General features: G+C 50.0%; 1 protein-coding gene across 1 annotated transcript in view; it reads left to right on the top strand.

Annotated features, from left to right (window-relative positions):
- Positions 1-12102, top strand: part of CACNA1C (calcium voltage-gated channel subunit alpha1 C) — a 754651-nt gene that overhangs the window by 382842 nt on the left and 359707 nt on the right.

Below are 12102 nucleotides of genomic sequence, written 5' to 3'. Positions count from 1 at the left end.
AATGCCAACTGGGTGCCTGGCCATGTCGGAGCTTTTACCTTCCCTTCAGCACCCATGCTCCTGGAGGGAACACTAGCAAGGGGCTGAGGGTGCTGGGGACTTGCCTTGTGCCCCACAGCTAATAAGCAGCAGAGTTGAGACTCGAACTCATGACTTTTGACTCTAACATCTTACCTTCTACCTGCCCCAATGTCAGTCAAGACAGGGATGACGAGCTATTACAAGGTAAATGGTGTGCAGTGATGTGGGACGACATGGATTGAACTCCTGTTTCTTTAAGACATATTCACTTTGACAAGCTGGTGCTACAGCCCCAAGACACTGGGTTTGGGATTTTGCCTCGCTTTCAGAATATTAAGTCCAGCTTTTCCCAAACCTTTCCCAAGCTTTTCTAGAACCAAAGCTGGGTATCATGCAAGGTCAAGCTCTGTAGCCTTGAACCTTGCAGCTTTGGGTTTGAATAATCTGGAGAAGCATTGCCTGCTGAGAACCAGGAGAAAGGCAAGCAGGTGGCCTTCTCACCAGTGGATTGTGGGAATGGTTGAAGTTCACTGGATTGCTCCGTTCTCCCCAAGAGTGCCATGGGGGTGAGGAGTAGGAGGTGTTGGAAGTACTTGCAAGTTTGCAGAGGCCAAGGAGGACTTTGTAAGAATCTGCGGAGCAGGGATGGTGTATAAACTATAGAGCCATGCTGGATACAGGTACCACTCTAGACACAGACACTGCCTTCTCTCCTCTTTCCACCTGTATGCCAGGTGTTAACTCCTTAATAGCTGCATCATGGGTCCTGGGGCCCCAAGGAAGGACTGGGGTGGGAGACTTGGAGGGCAAGGGTGCTTAGGGCAGTAGCTATTAACTAACTAGTTCTGAAGTATTTTAATGGTTTAAATACTTGGTAATGGGATGCCTCAGTGATTGAGCACCTGCCTTCAGCTCAGGGTATGGTCCTGGGGTCCTGGGATCAAGTCCTGCATTGGGCTCCCCACAGGGAGGCTGCTTCTCTCTCTGCCTATGTCTCTGACTCTCTCACTGTGTCTCCCATGAATAAATAAATGAAATCTTAAAAATAAATAAATAAATACTTTGTTAACTCCTAAGCGATTTATTATATATATTAACTTGGGTAATCTTCAGAAATAACTCTAGGAGTTAGATTCTGTTAATATTGCTGTTTCATGGTTATTGAAACTGAGACACAGAGTCCTGAAGTAACTTCCCCAAGATCCCACAGCTGGAAAGTGCCAGAGCTGGAATTGAACCCCTTTGCCTAATTTTGCAGACTGTGTTCTTAATTACAAGCTGATTTTCCACCTCTTTACACGAGTTGCCTCTCCTCTTTCTGGAGGTCGGTCTGGGCTGGCTGCCTGAAATCATTCATTTCAGAACCACGGCATGGAGGTGGCTGAACAGGTTGGGTCATAGTGTGATCTCTCCCCAAGTTCCTAAAAGGAAGAAGGGATGATATTTAGGTGATAGCAGAGTTCCCCTTTCTTCTTTCTTCCCTGCCAAATTCCAACATCCAAGACCTGGAAGAAGGAAAGGAGAAACCGAGCCACCCACTCAGGGCCCTACCCAGCACCTCTGAGACTAGAGACTAGCTAAGTGTGTAAGGGATCTGGAGCCGTGGTCGCACTCACACTCCAAGGAGCTTTTACCTTGATGCCCAGCTGGCCTCTGTCTTCCATCCAGTACCATGGCAGGCCCTCTGGGGTGCTGGGAGCCCACCTTCCCTGGGACCTTGCTCTCTGGGAGGCGATACCCGTGGCTTGTCTGTCTGTGGGTGGAGCTGTGGGAGGCAGGGGCTGTAGCGTGCATGCTTGTGCCCATGTGCGCACATGCATGTCTGCATATACACGTGTGTGCAGAGGTGCTCCACACACTCTCTAGGCATGGGACAAACTCATGTTGCCCAGGTTCTAGAGGAAATGTGGCCGTTGTTCCACTGCTTTGGGGCAATGGGCATGCTATTTTTAAAATGTGTCACAAGACCCCAAGAAGAGCTAGATGTTGACACTGTGTCCTCATGGCTGTGGCTCAGCCCAGGACTTCCTCACTTTCTCTGAATGTCCCCTGCACATCTGCTTCAGGGCATACCCTGGGAGCACATTTCAAGGAGGATGACTCCCTTTGTCTTCCAGTGTGACAGAGTGCAGGCTTGCTGGGTCTCAGCAGCGGGTGATGGGAAAGTCTTACAAGGTGACGTTTAGAAATAAACATTTTGCTTATTTCTAATAAATACAATAAATATTTGTATCCACTTCATGATAAGAATATACAGGAACATACATAAATACACAAAGCAGTGTATGTGTGACAATTACCTGGTTTCAGATTCACCTCAAAGGCTCTTTTGGGAGTGCCCCATGATTTGAATCATCTGACCTCTGGATTTTTGCCCATGCCACCTCTCTTTTCAGAAAGGCTAGTCCTCTGAGTGGCCCTTTGACTCTGGCTAGGGCCTCAGACCCTATTGGACTTAGGTAATCTGACCCCTTTTTGACGGCGAGGTGCCCCTCCTTGTACAGCAATGTATTCTATCTTTAGCCTCTCCCCTGCCCCGTAATTCCGTCAGACCGTGCCTTACTCTGCACCCTGTCTCTAGAGGTATTTGAGCCTGCCACATGTGTGCAGTTAGCATCCAGATGAAGTAGTGGGTACCCCCTCCTCTGCCTCCCTGCATACTCCATGCTCTTCCCATATTGTCAGTGAGGAACGGACTGAGATTTACCAGCACCCGTGATTGCCTGTCTTCCAGATCATTTCATTGTCATTTGCACTTCCGCCAACATCTGGGTCTGTGTGCAAGGCCCATTCACAGCATTCCTTATTTCATTTTCTTCTGAAGACAACTCTGCGAAGCATCTGCCAGCTGTGTAAGCATATACTTTATGGAGGTAGATGGGGGAAGGAAGGAAGGAAGCCAGGCTCCACATATTTACTTGCAGGTTTCGTAAAAAGCTTCAACAGAGGTCCTGCATGCAGCAGCCCAGAAGAAAACACAGTAGCAGGCTCTGGGCCCGACACCCACATGCTGCTTGTGCAGAGATTCCCTGTCCTGGTCAGCAGGAGTGCAGTTCCGAAGATCAGAGAATCTCGGAGGAGGGAACCCAGAAGCCAAGCGGGCCAAGCTCGCAGCTCCTGCCTTTGGAGCTTCTGGGAGGTGGACCCCCTTGCCGCACTCAGGCCTATTCCCGCTCTGCTTCAGTTGAGCCTGAACTGTGAACACTGGGTCAGAGGGGCCCACTGGTGTCCTTGGGTGGTTCCCTCAGCTTCTTCCCGCCTTGGGAGCAGGTGTCAGACCCTGACTTCACCCTCCCTGTTTCCCTCCTGCACTAGACTGTGTGTGCAGGAAGGGATGTCTCAGACCTCAGACCTGAATCCATAGGAGGGGCCAGGACCCCCAGGGGAGGACCTGGGAGTGAGGATTTCTACCCTGGGGCTGTTCTCACAGAGCCACTGGGGCTGTTCTCACAGAGCCACTGGGAACAGCCCTGGGAACATACTGAGAGAGTCGGCGCCAGCTGGGAACTCTTGTGAGGTCTCGAGGAGAAAAACCTGCCCTAGAAAAAGCAGTGAGGCAGTTGTGCGGCAGACCCCCTCTGAACTGTGACTGAGCCCCTGCTCGCCTGCCATGGCCCAGCAGTGGGATCGTTATCCACGGTGGGCAGGGGCCCAGGCAGCCCAGGGAAGGCCCAGGTCAGTCCTGACCCCCTGGACCTGCTGCTCCCCAGCTGGATTACAGGTCTGCAGACCCACCTCCCTCCTCAGGGCAAGCAGCAGACACCCCCCAGTTCTGGCCAGAGGGAAGTGGGCCCTTCAGACCCACCTTGGCTGGGATGGGGGGACTTCCAATGATTTCCAGCCCATGCTGAGTCACACAGCTTCTCAGCCACTTAGCCAGACAAGCCCAATGTGGAGGTGATTGGCATGCTTCAGAGGCCCCTGTCCTGTTGGGGTGCCTTCTCGCCCAGCCCGAGCATCTGGTGCAGACGACACCTAGTCTCCCCAACGGAGCGGGGCTCACGAGCTGGGTGGGCAAGGGTTCCAGGCGAGTAGTCAGCACAAGGAGAGACACTATATTAAGGCCTGGTTATGTTTAGAAGTCATCCTGAGAATGTTTGGCATGCTGAATATAAACTCGCACTTCCGTCTGCCTGCCACACTTTAAGATCTCTCCCGGAGGGACCCGGAACGTGGGGCGCCCTGGGGAAGGAGCCGGGAATGTCTCAGGGAAAAGGTTTCTTTTTCAGGAACGAGGGGACAGTGGGAAATGACCCCTGAGCTTGCTCCCCTCCTGGACTTCCCAGATGAAAGATAGGGACGTAGATGGATGTGAGCCAGTTATGTCAGCATTCCGATGCCAGTAGGAAATGCTCCCCTTTGAAGTCCACCGATCCCCAAATGCCTTCCTAATGGACTCCCTCTGACAGCATTATACTTTGGGGTTCAGTTAGCCCAGAACAGTGAAGAGGATGGCTGTTCTGGATGGATTCTGGCTGAATTGGAGGATGATAGCTCCAGAAAGGATGCCCCAGTCCCCTCACTTGATAGATGGAGAAACTGAGGCCCAAAGAGGGGATGGTGACATGTTCAAGGTCATACAACCATTGAGGAGCAGCCTAGGCTGCAGGTTGTGGGACTGCTTTGCTCTAATAGCACATTCCTGTGAATTGCAAAGATACGTCTAGGGTGGGAACTGAAACCATGCTTCCAATTGAGATGTCACCAAAATGCAGCTTATGGAGCTGAGACTTGGTATAGAAAACGGCCTTAGCAGGTTTGTGATAAGGAGGCAGTTCAGGCTGGGTTTTAACCAGCTAGGAAATTCCAACAGAATATCAGGGGGATTCTCCAGTACTGTCTTCATTGGAATCATCTTTTTTGAAGGTTAAGGGGGAAAATGGAAGGGTTTGCATGGGATAAATGTTTTACATCGAATGTTTGATTCTGCCAGGCCAGGGAGCACCTTAGTATGAGCAGAAAGTCCTCCCTCGCTTGCAGCCTGTGCTGGCATTCTCGCTGAGATGTTAGCCCTGTGTGTGGCATGGTCATGGGTGTGCCGTGTGCCTCCTGGACTCAGGAGGAAGGTACTGGGGACAACTGGGAAGAACTCTGGACTCACACAGCTCTGGCTTTAAATCCCAGCTCTGCTTTTCTGCTGCTTTATAAAGCAGCTATTGAACTATTTCAACTTCTGAGCCTCCATCTCCTGCTCCATAAAATGGGGGTAGGATTGTGTATGCATGGGGTCTGGCACCTAGTGTTCTCCAAAAAGGGCTCTGCATATAGTATATGCTCCACAAATACCACAGTCTGCTAGGAATTTGAAGATTGGTTATTTGCTTAGTCTTGGAGAGGAAAGATTAATTTCCCATGAATCAATATAGAAATATGTAGTAGTTACAGAGAAGATCAGAGAAAGAAATGGAGCAAGGTGAAAGGAGTGGCCCCAGGGTTCACAAAAGGCTTCAGAATTCTTTTTGGGGTCTCTGGCTATGATGTGCACTTTGGGAATCATGTTTGTTCACTCTGTAGTTTATTTGGAAAACTCTAGTGAGGTGACCCTTTCCTTCTTTTTTTTTTTTTAAGATTTTATTTATTTATTCATGAGAGACACCCAGAGAGGGGCAGGGACATACAAGAAGGAGAAGCAGGCTGAGCAGGGGAGCCTGATATGGGACTTGATCCCAGGACCCTGGATTACACCCTGAGCTGAAGGCGGATACTCAATCACTGAGCCACCCAGATGCCCCAGACCCCTTCATTCTTATAGCATCTTTGTTTTGGTGCCTTCTGTGGAATTTCTTCCTGCTGAGTATGTCTTCTCTCACCACACCAGAGTAAGACCAGAGACCCCACCTCACTCCACCAACTCAAGGACCCATTGCTGAGAAAAGCCCAGGACTGGGCCTTCCTCAGAGGTTAGGTTGGGACAATATTAATCCTAACTGACACTGATGGAATAGTCATCACATGCCAGCCACTGTGGCAGCCACTTTACTTCAGAGCAAACATAAGCAGCAGGACACTCTCATTACCCATTTTACAGATGAGGCAGTGGAGGCACTAGAGAGGTCCTATAATTTGCCCAAAGTCGCAAGAGGTGGGATTTGAACCCTGGCAATGTGACTCTAGAGTATATGCCCTTAACCACTACACCATACTGCCTTTCAAGTAGAAAAAGAGAAAGATCAAAGGGAGAGAATGAAGCAGAATATGCTCGTTGCCCATTGACAGGAGATAGAGGAAGAAGTGGCCTGGGTTGGGGGGCCAGTTAATGTCAGTGAACCCGATTAGCCCAGATGCCCCAATGGCTTGTTGTGTGGGTAACATGCACTCCCTGCAGGCTCAGTCATTGGCCATGTAAGTCCATGTAAATCCATGTAACATGTAACTTACAACCGTATAACCCCCCCTTCTCCCCTGAACGAGAGCTGAGCTCTGCCCCTGTTACCACCCTTGCCTGGCCCCACCGTGGCCTTCTCATCATTGGACACTAGAGTCTCTTGGGTTGGAAGGGACCATGGAGGTCACCCAGTTCAATCTCCCACCCAACTCGGGCGTCCTTCTGTGTTCTTCCTGGCAGGACCTGTCAGATCATTGAAGGATGAAGGTGCCTTCAAATACCCATCAAGATCCCTGGGTGGCGCAGTGGTTTAGCGCCTGCCTTTGGCCCAGGGCGCGATCCTGGAGACCCAGGATCGAATCCCACGTCGGGCTCCCAGTGCATGGAGCCTGCTTCTCCCTCTGCCTATGTCTCTGCGTGTGACTATCATAAATAAAATAAATTAAAAAAATAAAAAAAAAATACCCATCAAATTGTTGGAATGTTCCCATAGGCCCTCTGGTCTGCTCCCTCAGGGTCTTTCTGAAGGCAGTGGCTGAAGGAACTATCAGACACTCTAACTCACGATTTTCCATCTTGGCCCTACTACATTTGGGGACAGAGACTTCGTTACTGTCAGGAGCACTCCTGTACACTGGAAGATGCTTAGCAGCATTCCTGGCCTCTACCTACCAGATGCCAGTAGCAGCCCACCCAGCCCCCACCCCCGCCTGGTTGTGATAACCAGAGATGTCTCCAGACACACCCAATATCCCCAGGGGAAACGGGGCTAAACTGTCCCTGTTGAAAGTCGCTGCCCTAATTCTGCTCTGAGAGCCATCAGCTAAAGAGAAATCACCTTCCTCCATCATGCCTCTGCTGAAGTGCAGGGTCTGGGGGGCTCAGAGTACACAGGCTACAGGTCCTCACGGCCATTTCCCAGCCCAGGTGTGGTTTGGTTTCCTCTGTTGCCGGTGTCAGGAGTCAGAAGTGCATAGGGAACCTCATTCCCTGGGCCCTGTCCCTGCCTCTTCTGCTCCTCTCTCCTCAGGGTGGCTAATGCAGCCTGATAAGTGATGACTTTTGCAAGGACTGAGTGAATGTAAGGTTGAGAGGCCAGTCATGGAGGGACTGGTTGATTGTGATGCCTCCTTTCCCATTTATCCTTCCTCAAGAACTTTTCTACAGTCATCATCTGATTTGATTTGGTGTCTCCAGTGCTACAGAGTGGAAAATATCACGACCGTTTCAATCTTGGCTTGGTTTCAAGAGAACATGTTTTCCTGCTGTAGGATCTGCAGTTCTGTGTCGACTAGAGTGTCCATTTCCCCACTCCTACTCCAAATCCACACCCACGGCCTCTCCCACATACCATGGGTCCAGAAATTATCCAATGAGGACCCTGGAGGAAGGAGACAATCCCCAGGCTCCAGAAAGGCCTGAGAACAGAAGTAGGACTCCTGTTTTATCACATTTCTGCCTACCCAGTACAGAGAGGGCCTGAGTAACCTGCCCTGCTCAATGTGGCCTGACTCACAAATGCATTGGCCAAAATGCCTGGTTTTTACCCCAAATGTAGCACAACTGCCTCTGTGTCCAGGGTTACAACATTCCCTTCCTGTGCTTCTGGTTTGCTTCACAGCAGCTTGGTGAGAATATAGGCAGTGTGGGGCATCGTCAGATTAGATGCTCATATAATGTCTCAGAATCCACACTGTGGCCTTTGACAAGAGACCCTCTGCCCCAGGGACCTGTCATCTTCTTCTCCCCCTTCTCTACTTGGCTAATGAGGTCTCCTAAGTGGCCTGAGGTTGTCAGAAGGTCTATATGGTGAGACTCCAATTGACAGCCCCTCTGGGAATACTGTTCCCCTGTAATTAAATTCTTATGTTAAAAAAAAAAGAAGTCTTCATCAATCATACAAAACAAGCTGCCTGCACTTGATGTGTGTGGGTTGCAGGAAGATTTGGTAAAAAGTGGTGGGGTTGGAAGACCTCCACAAGATATGCCAGGTGAATTCCCTGTCTTACTGCTGTTTCCCCACCCCACCTTTGCTGGTAGCAGCCTTATTCTCAGTCTTAGAGGGGGATGCTTGGACCCAAGGACCACTGAATAAGAACCAGACTATTTGTTGGGAGAGAGAGATCCTGTGTTTGAAGTGTTTGGGACAGAAAACCAGTTCAAGATGATCCCTGGCCTACTTCTGATCATGATATGGGCTCTGTAAGAGCAGTTAGCCTCTGTGAACCTGTGTTGCCAGTCTGTAAAAATTAGATAGTAATGTTCACCCTGACATAACCAGGGTCCGATGAGACTCTGCAAGATGAATGCCTTTTCACTCCAAAGCGTACACATGAAGGATTGACAGATGGTTATTGTGGGGGAAAATGTGGGGCTGGGGCTCCTATTGTGTGCACTGCAGTGTGCTGGGTGCTGCTGGGAGGTCACCTGTTGAATCTGCATCAAGGCAAAGCAAGTGAGTGAGAATTTAGAGGAGGACCAGATTACTCAGGCTGGGGATGCTGAAGGGTGTTGTGTGAGAGAAGGTGGCATCAGACGGAATCCTGGCATATGGATGGAATCTCCAGAGGGAGAGATGGTGGACTGTATCCAGCCCCACTCATGAGTCTCCTCAGGTCTGACTCAGCCTAGGAAGTGGGGGCCCCCTTGGTTTCAGGAAATTCTAAAGTCTGTGGTGCCTTGTGGCAGTGTGGGGACCTATGTCTTCTTGGCTCTGCTCCTGTACTCCCTACCTGTCCCCTGCAGGAATGCTTCTACACTGCTGCCCTAGATTACTTTCCTGGATCGAGCACTCTCCTCAGCCCCCAGGAGCTCTGGAGCTCAAACAAGCAGGGCTTGTTATGGTAGGAGGCAGAGAAGGAGAGAACTGTGAGGGTCTGCTTTAAGCAAATCAAAGTCCAAAGTATCCCGTGGAGAAGGCAGTAGGGCATGTGGCCTTGGATGTGCTGCATGCTCCCCAGTGGTGCTGGGGGCCAGGGAATGCACTCTGGTCCGGAGGGCTTCTTGGAGGAAGTGGAGCGTGAACCGTGGCTCAGCCATGGACAGGATTTAAAGGGGATGATGCTCTGGGTGGGAGCTGCAGCCAGTCTTGGGGATTATGATTAGATCCGCCTGGCTGAAGCAGAGCTGTGTGGAGAGCAGCTGGGGGAGCAAGGCCAGAATGGTGGGGGAACCAAACCTTCTGCCTCCTGAATGGCAGTAGGCATCTTAGTATTGCACCGTAGGCAGCAGGGTCTTTTTGAGCATGGAGGGAGAGGTGATCCAAAACAGTGCTAGTTTTGTTTTCGAGTGATTAATCTGGCAACAGTGCTCCCAGGATGAGAGGGGAGAGATCTGGAGATAGACTATCATCAGGTGGTCCCTGCGGTGGCCCAGGAGGCAGGTGAAAATGATGGAATTGGGGGTGTTCTTCTGAAATGCAGTGGGGGTGCGGAGGGGTCTGCTAGGAAAAAATGGTTGGAATCTGTCCTCCAGGAACTCCGAAACCTGTGCATGCCCCACCTTCCGTATGGACTCTGCACAGCTGAGCCGCCGGGCTTCCCCTCCCCTGGCATCCCCCGTGGGACTGCACTGCCCTCAGATTCCTGCTCCCCTTGCCCATGCCTGTTGCAGAAGCCAGTGCAAAGCAGGGAATGGAGAGCACAAGGCCAAGCAAATGGCTTTGTGTTTCTTCCAGTGTCTCTGGGTCATTCTTCAGCCACCTTCTTGGAGTTCCAGTAAGCCAAATCTTTCTTTAGAAGAGCGAGCAAAGCAGCTAGCCAGGAACACTGCCACGGTGTGCAGTCATTATCAAAATGCTGGTAGGATGGGAAGTTGTTTTTGAAAGGGGCTGAGAATGTACTCAGCAGTGGAACTGAATCCCATCTTTGAGAACCAGGGACCCAGAGGGAGGAAATGTCTTTCTGGCTGCAGATATTCCCGTTGGGCCACAGGGATGGCCCTCTACTGGTACAGTGGCGTGTCATGTGGAAAAGACCAGAAATGGGATCTGCCTGCCAAAAAGAGCCAAGGTACTCCTGCCCACAGGGTGGGTTAAAATTTAAATTTTCTGAGCGTGGCAAGAGAATGCTTAAGAGCTGGACTAGTCTTGATTTCTGGCTAATTCTCATTTCCTTGGCCTACTCTCTCCCTTTCAGGTTCAACCTAAATATTCATTTCAGAGCCAGTGGGTTTGCTCCAGCCTTAGCTATTGTTTTGGTGAGCAACTGTACATAACCCAGGTTTGCACAGTAGACAAGCTAAACAACCCTAAAGAAATGAAGCCAAATGCTCAGGGTTTTTTTTTTTTTTTGGGGGGGGGCACCTTGGGAGGACTGGCAAGGAACCATAACATTTTGTAAAGTGGATATTAAACCTACAGTGGCAAAACCAGCTTTGTTTTCCCTTACCCCTCCCCAACAATATTTATAGTATGTACTCTCTGTTAGATGTCCCCTCACCATTGTCAGGCCAAACCAGTTTTGAGCCTTCATTTAAGACCAATGGATTAAGCTCTGAGATCTGTTCTCTTCCAGAGGGGGAAAAGCAGGCTGGCGTTCCACTGATCCACTGATCACCTTCCCCCATCAGTTGTTACAGTATTGAAAAACTTCAGCTGCTCTGAGCCCTGTAAACTCCCTGTGCCCCTTCTAGGACCTTCTCACCATCTCACATTTCAGCAGCTCACAGCTAATGCTGATGCAGGACTCTGCTCCTGCCCTATTCCTAGGACTTCTGATCAGTGGGTGCCACACTAATTGTTAAATATTTTGAGACACTCTCTGTAGTCTGGAGGTTATGACAAGTCCCTTCATACAGAGTACTAGAATTTCCTGCTGCTTTATTTTTCCCTTGTGAAGATAGAAGCGGTACTCGGCCCAGCTCAGATATCACTCTGTTGATGAAGCCAGTCCTGGTTACAGTGGTCGCTTGTTTCTTTGTCCACATAACAAAGTTCATGCCTCTTTTACAGAACGCAGTACAGCAATGTTCACAACAGGGGCAGTTTGCCCCCAAAGGGACATTTAGCAATGTCCAGAGACAATTTTGGTTGTCAAAGCTAGAGACAGGTCCTACTGGCATCCCTGGTACAGATCAGGACACCGCTGCTCATTCTATAATACACAAGACAGGCCCCACCACAAAGAATTACCAGCCCAACACATCGGTAATGCTAACGTGCGTGTCTCAGTGTCTGTCCAGCTCCACCCCTTAAGCTTCTTGAGGGCAAGATCCTGCTGCTTATATCATGCTCCAACCCAATCCTCCCTGCCCCCACCCCTCAGGAACCAGGGCGATCCTTTGCATTTAGTTGGACACTCAATAAATGCACTAAATTGAATTCATTTAGTTAAATTGAATCAAATTGAATTGAACCTAAGCTGCCCGCCAATCATTAGGCAAATGCACCAATTACCCTGTGCGGTAGTGTAGTCTTTGCTTTGCTTCATATTTGAAGTGAAGAAGGTCCTGGTCAAGCCCACACCAGTAGGCTAGCCCAGGCCCCAGAAGTTGAGCCCAGGGGCACAGGGATGACTGTGAATATTTTAAAAGTTCATAAACTGTGTCAAGTGAGTAGCCTTGACTTCTAATTTATCATGCATCTCAGAGCTATAAGAAGTATGATCTTCTCATCACCCAGAAACAAATGGAGCTAAGAACTACCACTGCCCCAGTGGTACCTTTTGTAGTAGGTGCTGGAGAAGTGCAGGACAGTCCAGCATTTGTACTTAGAGATAGTGTGGTGAGGGGCAGAGCAGCATTCTTCCATTGTAGCC

The sequence above is a fragment of the Nyctereutes procyonoides genome, unplaced genomic scaffold (assembly GCF_905146905.1).
Source record: "Nyctereutes procyonoides isolate TBG_1078 unplaced genomic scaffold, NYPRO_anot_genome, whole genome shotgun sequence".
Taxonomy (NCBI): Eukaryota; Metazoa; Chordata; class Mammalia; order Carnivora; family Canidae; genus Nyctereutes; species Nyctereutes procyonoides.
Note: the sequence above shows the minus strand (reverse complement) of the source record. Positions and strands in the feature narration are given on the sequence as shown.